This window comes from Panthera tigris, chromosome C1, assembly GCF_018350195.1.
Source record: "Panthera tigris isolate Pti1 chromosome C1, P.tigris_Pti1_mat1.1, whole genome shotgun sequence".
Taxonomy (NCBI): Eukaryota; Metazoa; Chordata; class Mammalia; order Carnivora; family Felidae; genus Panthera; species Panthera tigris.
In genome coordinates this window covers 96,498,942-96,524,733 of record NC_056667.1, presented here as the reverse complement: position 1 = coordinate 96,524,733, position 25,792 = coordinate 96,498,942, and the positions used below count along the sequence as shown (strand labels likewise).

Sequence of the window (25,792 nt, the reverse complement as noted above, 5' to 3'; positions counted from 1 at the left end):
CAGATGCCTCAGGCTCTACATTAGTCCTCCCTCTCTTGTCCACACTTCCCCCGTTTTCAGTAACTACTTCCCAGGGTTAGTCATCTGCAAAAGATTCTCCAATCTTTATTTCTAACTCAGACTTCTCTCTCCTGAACTTCAAATTCTTATTTCCAAATAACAATCCCACACTGCAATTTGGATATCTTGAATATACCTCAAATTTAACATGTACAAAATTAAATTTATGAGCCTCGACCCCACCGCCAGTATTCTGTCTCAGTTATGAGACACCACCATATATACAACATCTCAAGCCAAAAATCAGAGAGGAAATGAGTCTCAGTTTCCTCATCTGTAAATTGGTGATAGCAATACCTACTTCATGGGGTTACTCTGAGAATTAAATTATTTAATACATATGAAGTTCTTAGTGTCTGGAATTCATTCTTCTCCCTTTATTACTTCATCTTTAATCTATAACCAAATCCTACCAATTCTACCACCTAAGTATATTTCAGATCAGCCATTTTTTTCTACCCCTATTGGGACCTTTCTAGTTCAAACAGCCAGGAGCCTCCAAACTAATCTTGAATGCACTCTGGGGATCTTTGTTTTTAAATTATGCAAATCAGATGACTGCTCTCTCTTTCTTAACCACCTTCCTCCTCCTGCCTCCAAAGTTTTCCATTGCTTTGTGGATAAAATCCAAAATCCTCAATCTGCCTTAACAAGCTCTACAAAAATCTGGTTCCTGTCTTCCAAAATCTCCCATTCCAGCCATGCTGCCCTCCTTCCAGTTCTTGGAAGGCCCTCTGATATGTTGAAGATTTTCTTCTGGGAAAACCATTCATTCTCTCTCACACACACATACACCACCATCCTTCCCACCATGCACACCCATAGCATCCTGCTCCTCCCTTACAACTTGAAATTATTTATTTAATGTTACTTACATTCCCAGCTACAGGATAGTTGCATGATAGGTGCCATATCTGTCTTGATGTTTGCTTACATCACCAGAAACTACCAGACTCTGGCAATATACAGACAGGCAGTATTCATTGGATGATTCTGACCCTTACATACCAACCTCCTATCTACTCCCTACCACTCATTAAACTGCAAGATTTTCAAATGCTTGGTTTTATTTTTCAAATATCCCTCTCTTTTATCTGTGCAGTCTCTGAGATACAGGGGAAGTTTCCACTCCGAAACACATAGTATAATTTTACCAGTCATAAGAGAATAAACACACACAAGAAAGGAAGGAAGCGTGACAAAGGATGTTACAGACATAAAAAAGCAATGTGTACATTTCTTTGTGACTGAATGTAACTAAAAACCATCTGTACTGGACTAGACAGCTGGAATGAAGAACAAATCCTCAGCCTTCAATTTCTAAAATGTGATCTGGATTTACCTTAAACAAGAGTTTCCATAATTTACGTGAACCTTGAAGACAAAAAAGTGTAAATTAAAAGTTAAAGTCAGTGCAATTTAACTCCACAGCTAGGAATTCATAAGTCATCTTGTTCTGCCTATATCACTGACATAATACCAAATTATAATAGAAGAAAAATGTTAAACAAAGTAATACCTTTACAAAATTTACCTATTAAAATTTATGCAAGAATATTTATCATAAAACTGAGCCAATTTTTGAACAATGAAAGGAAGCAAATTTTTGAAATTTGTTTTCCATTGTGTATCTGTTGAGCTACTAATTTTAATAATCTATGAAGAAACAGGAGCACAGGAGTGCCTGGGTGGCTCAGTCAGTTAAGCGTCCACCTGCAGCTCAGGTCATGATCTCACAGTTTTTGAGTTCGAGCCCTGCGTCGGGGCTCTGTGCTGAGAGCTCAGAGCCTGGAGCCTGCTCAAATTCTGGGTCTCCCTCTCTCTCTGCTCCTCCCCCACTCATGCTGTCTCTGTCTCTCAAAAATAAATGTTAAAAAAATTAAAAAAAAAAAAAACAGGAGCACAAATTTTATATACCTAAAAATATTTAATGAAAGCATTTGAATACAAAATTTGTAGTTTGTAGCTATGTCTAAGAATATAGAAGCCTAAAGTAATAATACTGAATAGAATTCATGAAGTTTAATGCCAAATTTTTGAAAATACATTAATAACGAAATATTTTTTAAAATATTACATTTACCAGAGTAATGTTATAGACAACTTTCACCCAATACACAAAATAATAGATACTGGTGGTTTCAAATCTTCACATTGAGCACTGCAAAAAGCACAAGTTCTAGGAAATTTTTCTGAAAGTTTAAGTATATAAATAAATGAATATAAGTCTTATTCAGTAAGACAAATTTCTATGTCTGCCCACAGGGAAAGAACAATCCAGAATTTCACTGGCCTTCCCCACAGCATGTGTGTATGGTAATTAATATCATGCCAGTGTGGCTGAGACTCATCCTGACCTCAACAAGGACTAGGTGAGGAGAAGATACAAAATCAAAATTGCCTAGAAAAATCAACACTCTTATTTATATAATTCAGCTACAAGCAGCCATTTTTAGACATAAGATAAAGATACTATGTTCCATAAAATTTGCCTTTGCAAAGTGGGGAAGCAATTTTCTTCCTAGGGTGAGACCTCCCAAAGGAAGATATGGAACAGGATTAACATCTGTGGAAAACTTACTATGTATCAGACTCTGCTAAGTTACAAATATTCTCAACTCACATGAGAACAGCTGCCAATAAAAGTTATTTCTGACTTCTTGAAAATGTCCTACCTCTTGACTCTAATAATAAACTAGTCTTTTCATTTCATACCTGACTTTTCAAGTATTTAACCATCTGAACATAATGACAAATTAGGCCACTGCATTAATCTGGGAACTAGAACTAATAGGCAGAAAGCTATTGATGCTTGTATTAATTGCTAAACAGAATTGAGTCTTGCTAGAACCCAAGGCTTTCAAAAGCAAAAAAATTAACAGCCTCCCCATTCACTCCCTGAAATGGTCCCATCTATTTAACAACATTTATTATGGGCAGCACAGGTAGGTACCCTTACTGTAAAGAATTCAAATATTATAACTATGAATGGAACAGTTGGTTATGACAACCAAGATAATCATTTGTCAGAGTTCTGTCTTTACCCTTCAGATAACTTCCATCTTCCACACCAATAATAAATTCCTACTGCTTTCACTTAGTATCATCTTTGCCTCTTTGATACAATTTAACAATTGGTGACCTAAAATAACCTAAAATCAATACTGTATGTTGACTGCCCGCCTCTGAGGCACTTGTCCTCGGCTGACATGTACACAGATGTACATATTCTCGAGCACGCTGATATGTAAAGAATATTCATATCATTCAAGTAGGTAAGTGAGAAAACACAAGCTGTAAAAGTAAAGCAAGCAGGTTTGGGAAGAAAACTCCTTCACTGCAATATCATCTCTCTCTCCACTCTACCCATTTCTCTCCACCCCTGCTGACAATCCTGGACTAAGCCTAACTTACCTCCCCCAAATGGTACTCTCAAGCCTCCTTTTTAAGCTTTCTCCCAATTCATTCTTTACAACTGAAGTTTTAAAAAGCGCCAATCCGTCCCCTGCCTAAAACCTTACGATAAAGTCCAAAATCTCTAAATTTCCAGCAGTGCTAAATTTCTCCTATCCTAGTTCCTTCACACGTAACGTTCCCTCTCTGAACTTTGTTTTTGCCTGTTAGCCTTCTCTTTTTCTATAACTTCTGCTTATCCTTTTAGTGTCTCTGCTTTACTCTCTCATTCACCCCAGGCACATGGCTGTGTTTACCAGTCCCTCTCACCAACAGAAAGTGATGTGTGGGTGAGCTCTTTGTGTTCCTTTCCATTTCCAGCAGCAAGAACCTATGGAGACCCAGGTTCCACCATGAGACCACATCCAAGGGAGGCAGAGCAGTAAGATGTAAAGAACTGTCTCTGGATGATCAGAGCAGAGCCGCCTGCCCACCACGAATGCTCAGTTCAACCCGGAACATTTACTTCAGGCTGTTGCATGAGAGAAAAACTATTTTCCTAGGTTATGTACATTTTAGTCAGCCTTACGCTGACAAATACACTCAGGAAAGCCTTGCCCAGACCACTTCATACTAGCTTACGTTTCCTGGTAAAGGCTCTCATAGCATTCTCTACCACTTCTTACCACTCACCACACTTGTACTTACTTATTTCATTTATTCACTTAACAAACATGTATTGAGTACCTAATATGTCTGCCTGGCACTTTTCTAGAAACTAGGGATAACAAGTGGTGTTCCAGATGGACAAGTTCCCTCATCTCTTGGAATTTACTTTCTGCTGGGAAGACAAATACACACACACACATCCAAGAAAATAGTAGCTAGTGATAATGCTATGATGAAAACACAGTAATATGATAGAGACAGTGGGAAGGGGAGACATACTCTAGATCTGGTGGTCAGGGAAGGCCTTGCAAGGTGGTAGTACTTACACTAAGACCTAATTGACAAGAAGGAGCCACTCCAGTGAAAGAGAACAGTTGGTGCCAAGGCACATTCTTGGCCTATTTGAAGAAGAGATCCAGTATGGATGGAATAGAACAGGGAAGAAAATAATAGAAGCAGGGCCCAAAGAGGCAGACAAGGGCCAGATCACATATTAACTCATGAGGTCACCCTAAATTTCATTCTAAGTATGACTATTTATTTCAAAGTTGACATCCAAACTTCAAGTTTCATGAGGACAATTCTCAGTATCACAGAAGGTTTCTTTCTTTCTTTCTTTCTTTCTTTCTTTCTTTCTTTCTTTCTTTCTTTCTATCACCAGAATCTATCACAATGGTTAGCATATAGTATGTGTCAAATGTTTGCTAGGATGAATGACTAGAAAGAGATCACATACTTCTCCATATGTAAACATAAGGGGATCTCAGGTGTCATTCTAAATTAGAGCAATATTCAAGTGAGACAGAAATTATAGTCCCTTGCCTACAAGAGAATATATAGATTAGTTTTCTAAGTGTAGTGATACAAAAGGAAAAAATAAGCTTGAAACCCTAAGGACACCATTTGAATGAAAGTTCCCCACCCCTTTCCTGTAGCACTTTCCTTCAGAAGGAACCAACAAGCCAGCTCCCCAACCAGTATGCAAAGAGAGGGTGTGGAATAAGTGGTGTTAGCTGATGAAAGACTAACTCTACAATTCTATGTAATTTACAGCCATATAATCAATATTTTGTAATATCTTGGTAAACTGGCTGATGGGTACTTTCCTTCTAAGCAGGACAAGTCCCATAAAGTTCAGAATGAAGAAAGCTATACCTCGAGGAGTTTCAAGCACAAGGAAAATGTCAAATTAACAGCGTAGATGAATATGGAACATAAACGCTGGGATGACCCTGTTTAGATCCGTCAGCAAAGGCCTAAGGAAAACAGGACTTAAATAAGGTAACAACAGGTTGGCAGATGGAAGGTAGAACAAGTTCTTTCAGATGAGATAACTTTTACCAGTATGCCAGGGAATGTGGAAAAATGAAAAACTGTTTCTAGGAAGGAGATGTATTTGAGAAGCAGAAGACACTAGCAAAAAGTACAGAGTCTGACAGCTAAAATGGACCTTACGAGATTCTTTCCAAAACCCCCTAATTCCAAGATGAGAAAAAGGAGACCCAAGAAAGGCAGACAAGTTTTACACAGAGCTAATGAGTAGCAACGCTGGCAAAGAATTCAGGTCTTCTGATTCTTTTCCACTAAACACTGGGAAAGCACTGTACCAGGTGCCCTTAAAGATTCCAAAAGAAATACACACGTTTCCCTATCTTCAAAGAGCTTAGAATATTGCTCAGATGATATAACCAAAAAGAGAGAGAGAAATATAAAAACAGGATGTAAGTTTTTTTAAAGAGACAAATTATGCTCTACAAAAATACTTAAGTCATGTAGGGAGCTGGGAAATTAGGAACAAAAAAGGAACCAAAAAGCAAATCAGTGACTGTTGAGATAGTACTTGAAGGAAAAATGATTTTGATCACTTGTGTTCAGAATGGCATGAAATGTAAGGGAAGAGACTGGGGAGAAATTAATAACTGTAACTTTAAAAAAAAACTAAAAAAATATGGATTGCTTTATGCAGTCTTGAAAATGAAAATAAAAGGACAGATCAGGAAGTTCATGTTTGCAAAATTAGTTCAAATTACAAAAGGACCGGTTACAATATATAACCAACAACAAGTTGCACAAGTTCCAAGTGTAAGAAGTTTACAGGGCAGGTCTGGCTCCCTGATTTCTCCCAACACAACCAGTGACTAAGCTGTGCTTATGAAAACAAAACCACAGAATGAAGAAATTCGATTTTCCAGAGAACTGTGAATTTTGAGATTGTCTTCTTTTTCTTTTAGGAGGGAGTTCTGGTTTGGTTTTCAATCTCGAGTTACCAATCAACTTACTCTACAGTCCATAAACCTATAATATCCAAAAATAGTATAAACTATTTATGAGAATCACAGCAAAAGTCCTACTTACCAACTAGAACCAGTAGACACATTTACAAGATCTCAATCACCACTTTACTCATCAGATGCTTTACTGGCTTGGCTGCCTTCAGTCCCAACCACAAGTGACTTTACCAGAATATCTTTCAAGCAAGGAGCAGTATCTTAAAGTGAAGGATACCAGTATTGTAACCCAGAACCCAGAACCCATTACGTGTGGAGGTCCAAAATCACCAGCTAAATAACAATTATTAAGTAATAGGACTTGTTAGATTTTTTAATGTTTTACAGAAAGCGTTAGACCTACATAAATAAAAACTGGTAATGATCTGAATTCTCTACAATCTCTAAATCTCTCTCTCACACACACACACACACACACACACACACACACACACACACCAGATCAGGAATCTAAAATAGCTTTACACAAACAAGAACAAAATTGTAGGTTTCGCTGAGGGCATCAGCCACTTAATTTAACCCCACTTCATCAAGAGCAGGAAGCCAGGCTGCTGTTTTCATCAGTTACTAAGGAACAAATAAGATAAAGGATAGAGCGGGCAGAAGAATTTTTACAGTTGAAATGAATACTTTGATGCAATCACTGAGAATTCCCAAAGTGTCACTAAGGAAAAGCACCTCGGGCGGCCTCAAAACGAGTCCATCTACAACTGAGGTCGAGGCTTAAGCGGAGGAAAGACAATTGGAGCTTGGGATTGTTTTTTCCCCTTCTCGAGCCCCTCCCCCCTTCCCCCACCTAAACAGGAAAGAAAACGCGCCCAGCATAAACACAGGCCAAGGCTCACGACTTGTCACCACAACAAACTGGAGGTTGGACCAGCGCTCCTGGAGACCGAGCCCCAAGTCTTGGTTGCTAAACACAAAAAGGGCCTCTTTCCCACAGACCTATGAAAGTGCGGGCCTTACCCAAGAGTTTTTGGTTGTTTCCTCACCTTCTCTCTCTCTCTCTCTCTCTCTCTCTTTTTTTTTAACGAAAGCTTTGGGAAAGCGGCGACAGCAAAAGTTTCCCTCTGAGCCAGACCTCTAGATCCGCCTTGCACAGACACACATTAGGTGGGCTGGTCCCACGTAGTCTCCACCATCATTACAAATTACAAACCTAACGATTAAAGAACAGAAGCGGAGAGGACAGAAAAAGCTTCCACACCCACCCCACCACTGCCGTCCTTTCCAGGCACCGCTTTCTGGTCGCAAAGAGCACAAATAACCCAAAACCATGGTGATAAGCAGAGCTGTGAAATGCACACGCACAAGTCACACGCTGGGAACCTGCCACGACGGCCGTGGGGTAGGGGGGTGGGGGGGAACCGGCCGGGTGAGGAGGCGCAAGGCGGCCCCCTGTCATCTAAGGACAACAACACGCCCCGAAGAGAAGTGGCAGCAGGCTGGGGGAGTTGCCCCGAAAACAAACCCGGAGCCTTCGCGCTTTCCCGAGGACGCAAGCCCCTCCGCGGCCGCGAACGACCGGGCCGCAGGACTGGGCGCCGGGTCCCGGGTGGGGGCGCGCCCAGGGAGGCGCCCCCCGCAGGCCGGGCGCCCCGAAGAGCCCCGCGGCCCGGCCGGCCCCGCCTCGGGGAGCGGATGGGAGCTCGCTTCCCGCCGAAGCCCCTTCCCGCCCGGCCCGACTCACCGCCGGTGGGTCTGGTTCTCAGCCGCGAGCTGGGGCTGCCGTGAGGAGGCGGCGGAGGAGACGAGATCCGGGGCCCCGCCGCCGGGTCATCATACCCCCCGCGCGAGCCGGCCCGGGCCCCGGCCCCCGCCCCCCGGAGCCGTCCCCGCGCCTGTCCCGCGGGGGGCGCCCCCTCAGCCTCCCGCCCGCTCCGCCGCCCGGCCCCTGGCCGCCGCCGCCGCCGCCGCCTCAGCCCCGCGCGCTCCCGCCTCGGCCTCCTGCTGCCGTCCGGGGCCACCGCCGGGCCCCTGGCTCCGCAGCCGCCGTTGTCGCCAGACCCGACGAGTCGAGCGCCGAGCGACCGCCCCCCCACCCCCCACCCCCGGCGGCCCCGCCCCGCGGGAACCATTCACCGGCCCCGCGCCATGACACCTACTGAGGCGGAAGTGCCGAGGAGCGGGACGATTAGGACGACAACATAGTACAGATGGGAGTGGGACCGGGAGGACCTCCGTGGGGAGCCAGCGTGGATCGAGTGCGGGGGCCGGATTCCCCGCCCCCTCCCTCCCCGCAGCAGACTCCGCGGTGATTTAAAGGTGCTTGGTGGCGGTGGGGGGGTCCAGCTGTAAAATGTCATCCCAGCCAGTGTGACATCACCACAGTCTAGTGTGACACCCCCAGAGATTGGGCAGCGCGCAGGGAGGCACTGCCTACCCGGGAAGCCACCCTGCTGGTGAGGAATTACCTCAGTTTAGGCTTTAACGTTTCGTTGCAGTCTGGAGACGTTCTAGCAGAGTGGCCTCCATGTACGGGATCTGGAAGCCTCCACGTACATCAGGAGCCCCTCACTAAGGCTCTTCCACTGCCGCCTTAGGAACCTGGGTGTGCATTAGGAGGTGAGAAAGAGCAGCTGTGCTCTGGACCCAGCACCTCAAAACGAGCTGTGAGCAAATGCTATGGTAATGTTCTTGCCTCTACCAGGAGGTGGTAAGGCTGGGTATTCAGGAAACGAGGTGCGTTGGGCACAGAGCATTCTGAAAAAATGGACACTGAAAACTAGGTTATCCTTACAGAAAGACAGTTGCCGTCTTCCAGAGTCAAGAGACTGTAGGACTTCAGATGTACCTCCCACTGTGTAAAATGTTCTTATTCCTAAAGTAGGGACCATTTTTAGAGAGACAGTAATATAATCTACTTTTTTCTATCCTGCAAGTGCTGGAGGCAGCAATGATCTGAGCCCTACAAAGTGACTGGTCAGCACAAGGGTTGTCTGCATATACTCTTTGAAGAGGTGGACAGATGTGGCTACGTTAAGATTTTCCTATTACACTGTACTTCTCAGATCTCACTTGTACGTTCTTGACCTCTTTGGATCCCCATCTCCTCACCAAAAACAAAACAAAAAAAAAAGGAATTTTTGTGAAAATGTGTTCATACTTTTGTGAAGAAGTGATAATGCTAAGTTCCTACGTTAGGCTTTCTTTTCTGGCTTAACAACACAGGGAGCAATACTATTATATTGGGAACCGGAAATTTATTTCCCTAGGGGACCAAGGTTAGCAAGTGTTCAATCTCACAGGGCAGTTTTGTTTGCTTATTTTCACAGGGAATTTAGAGAACATAAAGTTCTACATTGGGCTGACCTGGGAAACATCAAAATAGAGAGAGTGGGCAAGTATGCCCGCTTGGGGAGCCATGAAAAAGGCAGAACTTGAGCTCTGGTGTGGAAACTGATCGTGCTCAAAAGTCAGACTTCACACACACACTAATTGCTCACCATGACTTGGCTCAACCAAACTCCATGACCTGCTTCTAGGCCCCTGTTCGCTCAAGTTATGTCCCTTCCCTCTTTTCAAACACATCTCAAAATTCAGCCTTAAGGAGCCTTTCCTGATTGACCCCCATTTTACTCTAATCATTTAATTCTGCATCATCATCTGTCTACTTAATTGATTTCCTTGTGCCTTATTTGTTTAATCTTGTCTATTTTCATGGTTCTCAGGCCATTTCCTCAGCCTGCCTCACTGCATGGAGACCTTCTCAAAATCTGCTTTTTTTCCCCTCTCTAATATCATTCATTTATCCATCCAACAAATTGTATGCCTGCTTTATTCCAGGAACTCTCCTAGATACTGGGTCAGATGCCAAATGGATATGACATGAACTTTTCCTTTAGCTTACAGTCTAGTGAGGGGGGAGAAAAATGCATGGAGACATATATAAGACTTGAATGACAGAGCCAGGGAAGACTTTGGAGAAGGAGATATTTAAACATAAAATGGTCAAAGAAATGTCAAAGTTTAATGTAGTTAGGGTTCATTTGTCCATTCAGCAAATATCTATTAATAGAGTATCTTCTGTGTGCCAGGGACTGTATTAGAAATTAAAGATACAAAAAAGAAAGACATGGTCCATGCTCTGAAAGGGCTTACAGTTTGGCAGAGAAGTGGCAGGATGTGGAATTAGTAAGGTAGATTGAATTGGATTTTATTGTTTTAATATTTATTTATTTTGAGAGAGAGAGAGAGAGACAGAGGGAGAGAATCCCAAGCAGGCTCCTCCCCATAAGAGCAGAGCCTCCCCGCACCTCCCAGGGTTGGGGGAGGAAAGCAGTTTCAATCTAACGAATTGTGAGATCATGACCTGAGGCAAAATCAAGACTCTTAATCCGACTGAGCCACCCAGGTGCCTCTACTGAATCAGATTTTTAAGTTTATTTATTTATTTATTTATTTATTTATTTATTTATTTATTTAGAGAGGGGGAAGGGCAGAGAGAGAGAGAGAGAGAGAGAGAGAGAAGCCCAATCAGGCTCCACACTGCCAGCACAGAGCCCAGTACAGGGCTTGAAACCACAAATCGTGAGATCATGACCTGAGCTGAACTCAAGAGTCTACTGAGCCACCCAGGCGCCCCCTGAATCAGGTTTTAAAGGCAATGAAGGTTTAATCAGACAGGTAATATGAAGGAATCTGTGCTTTAAAGAGAGCTAGTGGCTGGAGGATGGCTGACTAGAATGTGTAACACTAAGGATAAGGCTCCATAGCTCAGGGGTTAGAGCACTGGTCTTGTAGAATGTGTAACACTAGAGAAATCCTAATTAGAAAGCTACGATGATGGGGCCTGGGTGGCTCAGTTGGTTGAATGTCCGTCCTACTTACTTTTGACTTTGGCTCAGGTCATGATCCCAGGGTCGTGGGATGGAGCCCTGTGTTGGACTCCTGCTTGGGATTCTCTCTCTCCCTTTGCCGGCCTCCCCTGCTCACTCTCTTGCTCTCTCTAAAATAAAAAATAAAAATAAGCTATGATGAGGGTTTGGTCAAGCAGAGAACATGGAGAGAAAGGGGCAGATTGAGAACTATTTCCTCCCAGACAGAATCAGTGCAGCCACAGAGGTAGACGGAGCCAATGCCAGTTGGAAGCATTAAATCTCACCTAGGGTATAACATTCCCCTTGGGCCTAGAGCCTAGATTCAGTGTTGCAGGCAAGAAGTCACTTGCTCAGGAGCTGCAGAGCTTAAGGCCAACTAGGAGAAGCTGACCAAAAGGCTGTGTCATGAGAAAAGTTTAATCAAAAAGCTAGTCAAACTATCAGAACAAGTAGTGAATCCAAGGGGCCAGGAAGAAAAGAGAATTCAAGCAGAAGCCAACAGTTCTAAAACAGGGAAAAACCATATGAGAGTAAAGGCCCAAAGGAAAGGATGGGGGGCAAAACATGCAAAAATCCTTTGAAACGAGAGGGAATCCTCAATGACTTTTAAAATCTAGTCTCCAGAAAGCTTTTTATTTGGGAATAATTCCAAACACACAGAAAAGTTAAAGAATAGTAAAAAGAGTACTCCTATATCCTTTATCCTTTACTTGGATTTGTTTATTAATATTTTGCCCCTTTCGCTTTAACAATTGCAGTCTCAGACAATATACATACACATTTTTTTTTTCTGACCATTGGAAAGTACATTGCAGGGGCGCCTGGGTGGCTCAGTCGGTTGAGCCTCCGACTTCAGCTCAGTTCATGATCTCACAGTTTGTGAGTTTGAGCCCCACATCGGGCTCTGTGCTGACAGCTTAGAGCCTGGAGCCTGCTTTGAGTTCTGTGGTTCCCCCTCTCTCTGCCCCTCCCCCACTCGCACTCTGTCTCTCTGTATCTCTCAAAAATAAATAAACCTTAAAAAAATTATTTAAAAAAAAGGAAAGTAAATTGCATACACCATGCTCCTTTATCCCTTAATACTTGAATGTCCTAAGAATAAGTACATTCTTTTACATACACCATATATACAGTTGTCAATTCCAGGAGACTTAACATTGATATAATACTTTAATCTACCGTTCATATTCCCAGTTTTGTCACTTAATCCAATAACATCATTCTTACCCTTTTCCCCCTTCCCATATAGGATCTAGTTTAAGATCATACATCGCCTGTCTCTGTAATCTCCTTCAATCTGCACCCATTCCCTAGCTTTTCTCTGTCTTTGATATTTTTGAAGAGTACAGCCTGTCCCCTTTGTTTGGACAATAGAATGTTCCTCATTTTACAATGGTTATTTTTATAGTTTGTCTCACATTTATTCACTATTAGATCCCGGTTATCCATTCCTGGCCAGAATACTACATAATTGATATTGTGTCCTTCCCAGGATATGAAACCCAAAGTCAGCTGATGTCACTGTCCCTCACTGGGCGGTAATAATTTTGGTAGTTGAGGTGTCTGATTCCCCCACAGGATACTTACTATTTTGTTTCTAGTAATAAGCAATCTGTGGGGAGAATCTTAGACCATGCAAATATCCTGCTTCTTGTTAAACAGATTCCCCTAGATTTAACGTCTATTGATGATTCTTGTTCGTAGCAATCCTCCCTTATCTCTCATTAATTAATTAATTTAGTTGTCTATTAATGCTACATAGGTTCATGGATTACTATGGTTTTCAATAATTTATAATTCCTTATGTACTTTATTTGGGTGCTAAAATTTTCCAGATCTAGTCAATGGGTACCTTTTCAAACTGTGGGGTTTTTTTTAGCATGTCTGAATGTGAGATGTTCTGGATTAGTCTTGATCCTTGCAGATTCACCATTCCTGGGAGGCTTGGATTTCTCCACTGGATGCCTTGTATCTGGCCGGGGGGGGGAAAAAAAGGGGCGGGGGGAGGGGGCGGGGAGAAAATATGTATTATTTGTGTGGGAAGTTTTTATAGGCCAGGCCTGCAGGTAGCAAACACATAGATCTACTCTGCATACGTTACATTGGTGGGAACTCAGGAATGTGGATGCTGCTAGAGAGATTAGGAGATGACAAAAATCTCTCTGTATGGCCAAGAGGAAAAGAGGCATGACTCAGAAAAATTAGGCCAGTCTCTGTCACACTTGTCCAAAAGCCATTCCCTATGTTACATTTTCCATATTAATAGAATTCCAGTTTTATACAGATAGAAGGAAGATCCTTTGATTTCAAGAAAGGTGACTTCCTCTCACCAAATCAGGAGATAAATCACAGTGGACCAAACCAGTCCTGGTAATTCCATTTCTCTTTACCAATGACTAATCTAGGGGTGGGTATAGGACTCAGTTCTGGTCAACAAAATAGGAAGGGAAGCCTACTGGGAGGCTCCTAGGAAAGTTTTTCTTTTTGTATAAAAAAGACAGGAACTTCACAGAAGAAATTCTTTTGCTCCTGCCTCTCTTTTTGCTGAGACAAAGGAACAAAGACACCAGGCCTGGAGCTGCCATGGCCATCTTGTGACCATAAATGTGATAGCAAACAAAGATGGACACAGTCAGCATGCTGAGGACAGCAAAGGAGACAGATAGAAAGAACGGGTCCTTGATGACATAGGTAAGCTTCTGAATGAACCTGGAACTGCCCACTACTTCTGGACTTCTTTTTTTAAGTAAATAAATGTTCTTGTGTATCAACAACACTATTAGACAAGTTTTCTATTCTTTGCAGTCAAAAAAATTAGTCTTAAGCAATATAGGAGAGAACTAGGAGAGATTTTCTAGAAGAAGGAGCTAATTGGTGGTGTCCAATCTGAGAAGTAAAGGAGAATAAGGATGTAAGAGTGGCCAGTGGATTTGCAATTAGAAACTCACTGCTGATCTTGGTAAGAGCAATTTTAGTGGCATGGTGGGGACAGAAATGATGTGATTTCTACAAGGGATTTTTCCTAATATGAGTGGTGACTGACAAATGAGGAAGGATGGTTTGGTCCAACTGGGTGATAAAATCTACTGTAGTCACTTCCCATATTCAGCTCTTAATATCCAAGGAAGCTGCTTGGGTCCATGCCGTCTACTTTGGCTACATCTGAGAAATCATGAACTGAATCATTTTCATTGCTCTCTTTGCTACTCCCCACAGGAAGGAGCCAGGAAAGGTTGTTCTGGCCCCTTAACTGGTTTCATAGAGGGCAAATCCAGCATGTATGATGGGGACTAAATAGGACCTTTTTAAAACATTTCCTTCCAGGATTTATTGACTGCATATAAGTACCAGGCATTGAGCTAAACAGAATAAAAAGGTGCATAAAGCACATCCCATGACCTCTGGGTCCTCAACGTAATTAAAGAGATAAATTAGGAACAATTATAACAAGTTCAAGATTGGTCCTCAAAGTGGCATTACAAGTGCTGAGGAATATAGCAGTTAACTCTCTGGAGATCACTGCAGAAGCTTCTAGACGTATCACTATTGACTGAGCAGGGACTTAAAAGAAGATAGCAGCACTATTTTGGTTAGGCCATCAGTGAGATGTTACTTGTTTTTTTTTTTTAATTTATTATTTTAACATTTATTTTTGAGAGAGAGAGTGTGAGTGGGGGAGGAGCAGAGAGAGATCCCAAGCAGGCTCCATACTGACAGCTACGAGCCTGGTGTGGGTCTCCAACTCATGAACCATGAGATCATGACCTGAGATGAAGTCAGATGCTCAACTGACTGAGCCACCCAGGTGCCCCAGATGTTTTTTGTTTTTAGTAACTCTCTACCTTTTTCATGCAAAATGTGAACAGAAGAATAAATATGCCATTATATTATCATATACAGGAGGCATGAGCTCTTAAGTATGACAGGTACTCCTTGGAAAGAAGTTATTGGTATTTACTAGGCTGCCTGAGAGCCATGGGGTTAGAAACTAAAACCAGAGAAGATGAGTGTCATATACAAAGCTGAGAAGTCAAGTACCCACCTGTGTTAGCAATCCACCTAGGATGATCAGGTGAGTACCCTCCTTTTATAGAGAAAATCTCTCCTCTATATTGTTAGAAGGCCTGGTGCCCTCACAGCCCCCCACACTTCTCAACTTCCCCAGCGTCTCCCCCACTAAAGCTGGGTTGGTTGCTGGGCTGAATAATACAATGGCAGGTAGGACCTGGCTTCCCTGCTCTCAGGTGTAAGTCTTGCTAATCTTATTTTCTTTTTGTATCAAAAGAGGACATTTTGGGGACTGGGTCCCAGCAGAAATGATGGCTTCGGTGGAAGGGGAGTTTGGAAGAAGGCCATAGCTGTGGGATTAAAGAGAAAGAGTCCAATACAACCAATGGAAAGAAAGGGAAGGTGAAACTAGAGAGAGGTAGTGCTTATACCACATTGTGAATGCCTGAAATGCCACTGAGTTGTACACTCTCAAATGGTTAATTGTGGGGCGCCTGGGTGGCTCAGTCAGTTGAGTGTCCAACTCTTGATTTCAGCTTAGGTCATGATCCAAGAGTCCTGGGATTGAGCCCTGCATCGGGATCCATGCTGAGCATGGAGCCTGCTTAGGGCTCTCTATCCCCCTGCCCTTCCCCCCTGCCCTCACTCTCTCTCTCTAAAATTAAAAAAAAAAATTTTTTTTAATGGTTAATTGTGTGTTATATGACCTTCACTTCAAAAAAAAAAGGATTTGCAGGATTCAGAGATAATGAGCAAGAGACTTGATCCCTCGTTTTCCTAATTTTCAAGTCTCCCAGAGACTTCTGGGAGAAGAGCCGTGCCTTAAATACTCATACAACTGTGTCTACTCTTCCTCAGACCTTCCTTCCCCTCTAATGATTTCTATTTCCCCCTTTATCTACACATGACCATCTTACTCCCTCACTTTCTCCATATACCAACACTTTATTCGGCAAGACCAAGGGATAGTGCTTTTCTGTCGCTTTCCCTGAGTCATTGTCATTTCTCATTATCCTGCCCCCAAAATTCTGTAGCTTCTCACCTTCGACCAACTGTTACACAAGCTTTTAGCACCTGCACTCCATATGTCTTTCTGTATTCTCGATTCTAAGTCAAAGCCAAAGCCAAAACAAATGCTCTGGAAAGGGACCCACAGAGACCCACAAGGGAGAAGGCTATGAATCAGGACAGGAACTTGAAATTCAATCACTGAATATAATTTGTGCTAAGTCATTTTGCACTTCCTACAGACTCAGAAATCAAAAACACCCCAATGAAGTATCCCTTGCCTAACACAGTTCCTGATATGTGGTCAGTACCAGTAACTATTTGGCTGAGTAAATTACTGAGTGTTTATTCACAGTGTCAAAGCATCAGAATTCAGTTAACTATACAATGGAGTTTTAGAAATCTCAAAATAACAATCTTCATCTTTGGCTGTGAATTTAACTTTATTTTTTTATTATTACTTTGGGAAACTCACTTTTATAAAATCTATAAGCTGTCATCAAGGGATTAGTAAGTGGTTCTGTCCATTGGAGGTGGGACAGGAGGAGGGGCCCTGTCAAAACCCGAAAGGGTAAATTCTCTGATATGAAATAGCCTTCTGCCTGACCAACCTCAGTGCTCCCAGAATGGCCAGTACAGAAGAAAATCATGGGCTTTGGAGCCTTGATGTCAGTAGGAATCCAGAGTCTCCCAGTAACTAGGGTGTGATAGTAGGCATGTTTATAAAGGTCACCTTCCTCATTCTGTTCTAATGTTTATTAATTTTTAAGAGCAAGAGAGACAGAGCGTGAGCAGGGGAGGGGCAGAGAGAGAGGGAGACACAGAATCTAAACCAGGATCCAGGCTCTGAGCTGTCAGCACAGAGCCCGACGCGGGGCTCGAACTTATGGACCACGAGATCATGACCTGGGCCGAAGTCGGACGCTTAACCGACTGAACCACACAGGTGCTCCTCATTCTTAAATGGAGATGATAAACACCTTCTCCTTACCTCCTTCATTCCCTCCATCAGAAAGTTTCCTCAATGTTACTTTCAAAAAATATCCCGAACCCACTACTATTCATCTCCATGGATACAGACTTTCTGATCTCACAGACAGAAGTGAAATATAGACTATATAATATAAATACTATATAGAATATAATAAATACAGATTTTTCAGTCCTATCTTGATCAAAAGGGAGTGCACGTTTTAGTTATGAATATATTGACTAGGAGCCTTACAGAGAACCAAAAATTACCTGTTCATTCTGGTGCTCCTCTGTAAGGATGTAGAATATTACAACTTGGTGAATTAATCAAAAAGGTTCAATTCAGACTAAATTTGACTATAGTCTATCCTCCATTATATCTTCTTGATCTCATAGATGCAGATATTCAAAGATCAGGACTAATGTTATTCCCAATAAAATTTTATTAAGCTTTATAATAATTTAAACAATTTAGAAAGTGACTATTCTCTACAAAATGATTTTTTTTTCAACTGAAGAGCCCTAGTCTCTCAGAAAATATAACCTTTAATCCCAAGGCTTGTGTTGACTCCAAAGCAAGTAAAACATGTTTCTTTCTCTTAAGTACATAGTTACAAAACAGTCTATTATAGGAAATGGTGTCAATTCAAAAAATACTCCAGTTACTTGTAAAATAAACTCATTTTTTTTTCTCCCTTTCTTTATTCCCCCCAAATATCTGTATATATTTTTGGGTACATATATAGTTATATATATATACTTCTCCTTTGTGAAAGCTTTGGTGGAGGCAAAGGTACGTCTTTCTTTCTGTAGCTGCTTGTGCTAAAGTGGTTTCCCTAATAAATTTATGTTCAGACCCAATGCAAATCCCCTTTCTTCCAGAAACCCCAGTTCAGCTCACCAGTATCTCTTACAGCTGCAAGCCCTTCGTAACTGGCATGCCTGCTTTCGTTCTTGCCCCATTTTCCATCTGTTGCTTCTAAAAATATATATCAGATAATATCTCCCCCCTACTTTAAAGCACTCCAGTAGCTTATACTTAGACTAAAGCCTAAACTTCTTACTTTAACCCGTAAGTCACTTCTGACCCCACTTCTGCCTTCCTCTCTGAACTCCTCTTCTCCCCCTCTGACACATGCTCTTTTCTTTTCTTTTTTTTTTTTAATTTATGTACTTATTTTGAGAGAGAGAGAGCATGTGCGCATGCAAGGGAGGGGCAGAGAGAGAGAGGGAGAGAGAGAGAATCCCAGGCAGGCTCTGCACGCAGAGCCCCCACTTAGGGCTCAAACTCATGAACCATGAGATCATGACCTGAGCCGAAGTCAGATGCTTAACTGACTCAGCCACCCAGGCACCCCGACCCACGCTCTTCTTAATGTTCCTTAGACACAAAACTCATTCCCATCACATGGTCTTTGCACTGATGCTACCCTCCAGGTCTTCACCTTGATGAGGGAGGGTGGGGGCAAGATGAGGGCAAAGTACAGGCTAACAGCACCCAACCCCCCCCCCCCCCAGCTGGGATATGTGTGATATTCCTTGGACACTCCCAGCTGGCTGCCCAGAACAGGGGAAAGGAAAGAAAGCAGAAGGTTGACTGATAGAGATCACAGTCATGCAGGACAGGAGTCTCCTTCAAGTTATGGATAACTCAGTAAACTGCAAGAAAAAGGCAATCTTCTCCATAGCCTAATCTCCAGAAACCTATAGACTCTGTTTCCTGGAGCCCTAATATCACCCTCATCATGATGTAAAGGGGGCTTAAGTGCTTGCCGTGGTGATGTGGGAAACAAAGGCAAATGAAAAATTAAATTCCTTTACTGCCTACAGCCCATTGACAACTCCTTGAAACAGGCAGAGTGACCTTCCTCTAGGAGCTCAGCTGCCTCGATGATGACACTTTGCTGGGGGCAAAAGGGAATCTTGGCTTAACATTACCCTGACCCCTCAAGATCCTGTAAGTCTACTTTAACATATAAAAATTCTTTTGTAAACTTCCTTTATCTCAACTCCCCCAAGATATGCTGCAGTCATACTCCAAGCTTATGGTCCCCTGATATACATCTGAAGGGTCTCATAACAGGTTTTACTGAACGGTAATAAATGGCATTTTCCTAACAACACCTAGCCCCTCAAGGTCCTGGAAACCTTGCTTCCAGAATTCCTTAGAGACTTAGGCTGTCCGTAACCGTCTCCCAACCTCAGGGTATATAATCAGCTATCAGTCACAACCCCAATGCAGCTCTTTTCTGCCCACAGGTCCTGTTCCCATGCCTTAATAAAATCACCTTTTTGCACCAAAGACATCTTCAAGAATTCTTTCTTGGCCATCGGCTCTGAACCCCACCATCACCCTAAAACCCCATTAACCTGACTGGATTCATTAATTTATTCATTCAACTGATGTTGGTTATTAAGAACAGGCTGGGGCACCTGGGTGGCTCAGTTGATTAAGCGTCCAACTCTTGATTTCCGCTCAGGTCATGATCTCACAGTTCATGGGATGGAGCCACAGCATAGAGCCTGCCTGGAATTCTCTCCCTCTTTCTCCCTGCACCTTCCCTGCTCTTCCCTGCCTACAGTGCATGCTCTCTCTCTCTCTCTCTCTCTCTCTCAAAATAAAATTAAAAAAAAAAAAAAGAATCTGCTATGTGTTCTAGACATTATGGATGCAACAGTGAACAAAAGAAACAAACAAAAAAACCACTCCTGGAGTTTACATTCTAGTACAGTACACACTGACCTCAATAAGATCTCAACATTTGTTAGAGTGTTAGAAAGTGGTAAGGGCTCTATGGAGAAAAAACGAGGAAGGGAGAGAGGGAGTGGCTGACCAGGTGGTTGCAATTTTAAACAGAATGACCAAGAATAGTCTCGCTGAGCAAGACCGTGAATGAGGTAAGGGAACCATCTGGATGGTATCTGGATGTAAAACACTGTAAGGAGAGGAAACGAGTGAGGTGAGCACTTACCTGGTACACTGGAGGGACTGCAAGGAGGTCAGCAGGCTTGGAGCAGGGTAAGCGAAGGGTGAGAGAGTCCTAGGAGAGGAGAGAAGGTGGCAGATCGTGTGGACCAGGGAGACCACTGTAAGAACTTCCATTTCTATTCTGAGTGAACTGGAAAGACATTTGAGGATTTGAACAGAGAAGTGACACGGGATGACTTATATCAGGCCTGCTGTGGGTACGAGACCGTGTATCTGCAGGGGAAGAGGCAGATGTTGGAAGCAAGGAGAACGTTGAAGAGGCTCTTGCAATAACTCAGACATGAAACAAAGTCTGCTTGGACAAAGATGGTAGAGGTGAAGATGAGGAAAAGGAAGATTCGGGATATGTTTCAAGGCAGAGTCAACAGGATTTACCAACGGTAGTGTGGGTGGGAGGGAAAGCAAAGAGAAAGGGAAAATAGGAAACCAAGCCCACTAAAGAAACAATAGGATTGCTCAGTAGAATGGAAGTCCATTTTGATGTATGATGTCATGAATTTAAAATGAAACCAGCCAGCCTGGTTGAGGGCTTTCTTCAACAAAATCTAGCTGCTCTAATGCAGATAAAGAGCAGATAGTATAATTTATTCAGAATTGGAGTTTTTCAAGGCAAGTCTGCCTGAGTGGGAGAGAGATAAAGGGAGTTGTATCGATGGACCATGGGATACAGTCAGGTCAAGGTGGGGTGTGAAGCCAAGAGAGGGCTGGCATTGACAATGGAGGTACTTGAGCAAATAACGTGGGCGAAAAGCAGGTTTAAAATCGAGATTTCAGATGTAGTACAATTTCTGGTTAATGACAGGGTGGTGAGGAAGAAGGAAGTAAGGTCTTTGGAGATGAGGAGGTCAAAGAGCTTGAGAGGCTGGAATGTTGAAGTCATCCAGAGTGAAGACATACTTGTGAAGGAGAAAGTGAACACGTGGCAATTTGGGGAGACTGGTGTGCTCAGAGAGCATGGGCACTCCCTGCCTTTCCCTCATACCTTGCCCTAAACATCTCTCCCATCTAAGTTATAGTCTTTTATAACAAACCAGTGATCTGGTAAGTAAAATTTTTTTCTGAGTTCTGCAAGCTGCTCCAGCAAATTATCTAAATCCAAGGAGTCGTTGGAACCTCCGATTGATAGCCAGTGGTCAGAAGCACAGGTGACAACCTGGGCTTGCAATTGGTGTCTGAGAGGGAGGAGAGCAGTCTTGTAGTCTTGAACCCTTAACCTGTGGGATTGGAGGCTATTTTCACGTGGAGAGTGTCAGAATTGAGTTGAATTACAGGACACCCAGCAGGTATTGGAGAATTGTTGGTTGGTGGAGGACGGCGCACCCCTCCTCCCCAGTTTAGGAATTGGGTGCTCAGAACCTTTTAGCAGGTTTTCTCCAAACCTTCTATCCCTGACTCCCTATGTACAGGAGTCTAGTCCCTCCCTGATGCTTTGTTTCTATGGAGCTTGGTTAGTAGGGTGAGTGAGCTTCCCCCAATGTTCTTTGTTGCCCAAAAGCACACTTTATAGTAAGCACATTAAGAATGGGACTATAGCACTGGGAACAAACTTTTCATTCTCCATTCCCCCAAATTATTGAAAATTGATGGGAAGATTCAGAATTGGTAAAATAGCCATAATACAATTGTGTCATAAATATGTGAATATTAAATCAATATAAGTCAAATAAGATCAATATAAATCAAATAAGTGAATATTATAAGGGAAAGACTAACCCAAGCCTAGCCAGAAGTTTTGTGTGATTGAAAGATGATTCAGCGAGCCATCTGGCCGGGAAAAGAACCAAGCCCAAGATTCTGGGAGCTTTCTGTGATCCAGTGGATTAAGGATGTGTTCAAAGTAGACAAATCACCCAGGAATGAGATGGTCAAGGTGGAAGGCCATAGTTAAATGAAAGCACTGTGATCAAAATAAAGACAAGCTTGGGATGCGTTGGTGGCTCGATTCCTGAGTCAGGGGTATCCCTACTTGGGATCCTCTCTCCCTCTCTGTCTACCCTTCCTCTGCTCGTCATTCTCATTCTCTCTCTCTCTCTTTCTCAAAACAAACTTTAAAAATCAAATGTTAAAAAAATAAAGATAAGCTTAACCATTCTGAGAATTTCCACAGGGAGTTGTAAATTTAGAAGATTATAATGGCAAGCAGAATTATTCTGTATCAATGTAGTGGGGTGTTCCATGGAGGAGGAAGTGGGAAGCACCATGAACTCAAAGACAAAACAGCCTGTTGTGGTAGTGATTGGGGAGGGTAAAGGGTGGAAGGCAGGTAACAGACTGACAGCAATTCACTAGTGGTAGCATGGACCCCCCAGATGGAATTTCTCCTGCTTAAGGAGCACTCCAAGAATACAGAGAACCAGTCTCCCTGGGAATTGTCTTGACATGGAGAACCCAAGTCCAGATCCCTTTACTTGAATAAGCAGACTCACTTATCTCCCATTTCCAACCACAAAGGGGAGTCTGTATCAGGAGTGAGAGATGGTCCCTCAAAGCCAGCCAGGCAGATTTTTTTTTCTCCAAAGGGACTTAAGCTAGCGTCGGTTTCCTTGTGGAAAAGTACGTGTTTTCCCACAGATCATGAAACAGCTAATTGATCTCTAGGGAACTTCCTTTCTCCCGGTATCTTCAAGCCCAACTGTAAGATCTCAGATCTGTGGGGTCATCCTTAGATTCTAAAAATAAATTGGCTACTTCTAGGTATATGCAATGCAGCACTTTTATATGAGACTATGGAGATAATGAATAAGGCAACTGCCAATCTCTACTATAAGCCGGACAAATTTACTTGAGAATAGTATGGAATTTCCTCGTTATTAAAACACAAACATGCCATCAACATCTAAATCCCTCGAAGCCATTTGCTTCTACTCCCCCATCTGAATTCATATAGATTCCATTTCAAGGAATGTGTGTGATACATCACACGCCAAGAATGGACTGGCTCCCTTGTTGCTAGAAGATAGTGCCAATCTGGGGGCCCTGATACTGAAGACTACCTTATCTCTCCCAGTCACCTTTGGGGAGCAGAGAAGTGAGGCAGCTAGAGGCTCCTGGAGGAACTCAAGCTAAGCCTTATCCACACAGCTGTAGTAAATATTTATGAACTTAACACACAAGATGATTTGCCATGTGTTTACATGTACCTGAATGTACATGTTTACATTCATTTGAACTTAAGGAATCTTCAAGGTATTCTAATACCCTCCTCCTCTGCAGAAAGGATAGTAAGGAAACCTTTCTGGTGGGCAACTGGGCACAATTCATATTAAGAACTTAAAAATTGTAACCCCACTCCCAGTAATTTAAGGAAATAAACAAAATATGCCATGATACATGCACAGCAAAGATGTTCACTGTGTCTAATTGTGAAAAAAGGGCACACAGCATGTTGAATAATATGGAAATGGTTTACTTACCTATGTAAGGCATTATACAACTACTCATAACTACATTTTGAATAGTACTTGATACAAAGAAACGTTTAAGATTAAGAAAGTAAAATGTGGGATTAAAACTATATCCACTGTTACCCCAATTTTGAAAAATAGTATATATTTAATATGTTTATACATACAAAAAAGGACTAGAACAATTGATGTACATGGAGGAATTACAATTGACTTTTTATGTTTTTCAGTGACTTCCAAAATTTCATTTTATACACGGAACAATTTCTTTAGAGAACCAGAGGCTAAGAGAACCAACATCTGAAATACCCATATGTGGTAGACACTGAGCTAAGAATTTTACCACTTATATTTTTGGGTTCGAGCCCTGCATCAGGCTCTGTGCTGACAGCTCAGAACCTAGAGCCTGCTTGCTTCGGATTCTGTGTCTCTCTCTCTCTCTGCCCTCGCCACCCCCCACCCCCACCCCCCATGCTCTGTCTCTCAAAAATGAATAAACATTAAAAAAAAAAAAGAATTTTACCAATTATCTAACCTCCAGAGCCATCAGGAGAGGGAGGCATCTCAGTCCTTGTTTTACAGATGAGGAACTGAGGCTCCACTATTCAGGCCTGGTTTCTTTTTACCCCGGGGTGCCCTGGATTCAAGCCAAGGACAATGCCTTGTTTCCTGCTGCCCCACAAGCCTCACCTGCTGCAGCTCCTAGTGGGCGCACCAGAGGCTTATAGTGACAAAACAGGGCTGTGTACAGCTTGCCGAAGAGCAAGGCCTTATTTTACTTTATAAACACTTCATATCTTCTTCCCAAAGTAGAAAACCTTTTTATTCCTGGGCAAGAAACAACCTTTATTGCGAGGCTTCCTTCTGAAGTAGTTTTTATTCGTGTGCCCAGCTCTACATGCCTGTACCAAGTCTCAGAGCCTATGGTGTCTGCTGTCCTGCTTATTGGTTTGGCACGTTGTCAGGCTGGGAGCAGAAGGACAGGGCAGAGCTGCACACCCCCAGCCCTTCCACCAGCTGGCTCCTTGGTCTCTGCCCTGGATACTAAAACAAACAGGCTGTGTGCTCTGGCTCCCTACTCAACCCAAGGGGACGGGGGGCGGGGAGAGCGGCAAATATCCCAGCTATGTGAACAATCAGGAATATCTGGCAGCACATTTGATCTTTTGTAACTTTATTTTGGCTAAATAGTCAGGGCCTCCAGGCGGCTGGGAGGCCATCATACCCTACGTGCACCGTTCAGCTGGGTTCCAGGTATGGCCTTGGTGAAGGGTACCCACTATGCCAGCTGGCTCTCTTCCAGAGAAGTCTCTAGTGACACTAACTGCAGACTCTCATAGAGGCAGGGGCGAGTTTTTCTCTACCATTCCAGGGTTCTTCACTGCTTCCTGTTCCCTCCCAGAGGCAAAGACAGGAAGTCACTTGGACAGGGTCACAGCAAGTTAGTGACATTCGAGATTGTATCATGCCGCCTGGATCACCACTTTACCCTCCAACAGTTCCTAACTTAAAAAATGGAATTTTTATCTGGGACTTTTATCTGGGAAGAAGGGTAAGAAGACTTGGGAATGGCACATGGCGCACAAAATAACAATGGGAGTGACCCGGTCCTTTCTGATTCAGACTGCATCTCTTGCTGCACCCATGTCAGAGGACTGCATGTTCAAAAAAGTTGCAGAAATACTGAGTTCAACAGATTAAGTTACCGTAAGACTTCTCAGAACCTTTAGTGTGCTCATGTATGCTGTGCAGAGGGTATATTGAAAAGTGTTGTTTTATTTTCAGAGACAGAGAATGTGAACAGGGGAGGGGCAGAGAGAAGGGAGAGACATTTTCAAGCAGGCTCCATGCCATTAGCACAGAGCCCCGTGTGGGGCTGGAGCCCACGAAACCGTGAGACTATGACCTGAGCTGAAATAGAGTTAGATGCTCAATCGACTTAGCCACCTAGGCGCCCCTGAAAAGTGTTTCTTAAACGTAGCCAACCATGAAACTAATGGCTTCACGGGCACTAGGATTCCAATGAACACACTTTGTGAGCTACTGCTCCAGGGTGAGCCCACGGGGATCCTGTGAAGATGGAAAAGTAAGGCCTAGGGGTGCCTGGGTGGCTCAGTTGGTTAAGCGTCTGACTTCCGCTCAGGTCACGACCTCGCAATCTGTGAGTTCGAGCCCCGCGTT

General features: G+C 43.0%; 1 protein-coding gene and 2 long non-coding RNA genes across 12 annotated transcripts in view; 1 reads left to right on the top strand and 2 right to left on the bottom strand.

The window, feature by feature from the left end:
- The window catches only part of HIPK1 (homeodomain interacting protein kinase 1), a 51,274-nt gene extending 42,657 nt beyond the window's left edge, over window positions 1-8,617 (bottom strand). For 6 of the 10 annotated variants that reach the window (XR_006221831.1, XM_042998239.1, XM_042998236.1 and 3 more), the window contains exon 1: window positions 8,101-8,228. The gene's annotated coding sequence lies outside the window, so the exon portion shown is untranslated. Of the gene's footprint in view, window positions 1-1,402; window positions 1,445-8,100; window positions 8,229-8,515 lie in introns of those variants that run through there. The other 4 variants (XR_006221832.1, XM_042998242.1, XM_015534944.2 and 1 more) reach the window with 3 other exon arrangements.
- A 2,702-nt stretch (window positions 8,618-11,319) lies between these two features.
- LOC122241564 lies at window positions 11,320-25,449 on the bottom strand. Its single transcript, XR_006221833.1, has 4 exons — window positions 24,135-25,449; window positions 20,191-20,259; window positions 13,083-13,202; window positions 11,320-11,358 (listed from the first exon to the last, which is right to left on the bottom strand). It is a non-coding gene; the product is annotated as an uncharacterized LOC122241564 (long non-coding RNA).
- LOC122241565 lies at window positions 13,262-14,004 on the top strand. Its single transcript, XR_006221834.1, has 2 exons — window positions 13,262-13,600; window positions 13,728-14,004. It is a non-coding gene; the product is annotated as an uncharacterized LOC122241565 (long non-coding RNA).
- Window positions 25,450-25,792: the final 343 nt, after the last annotated feature.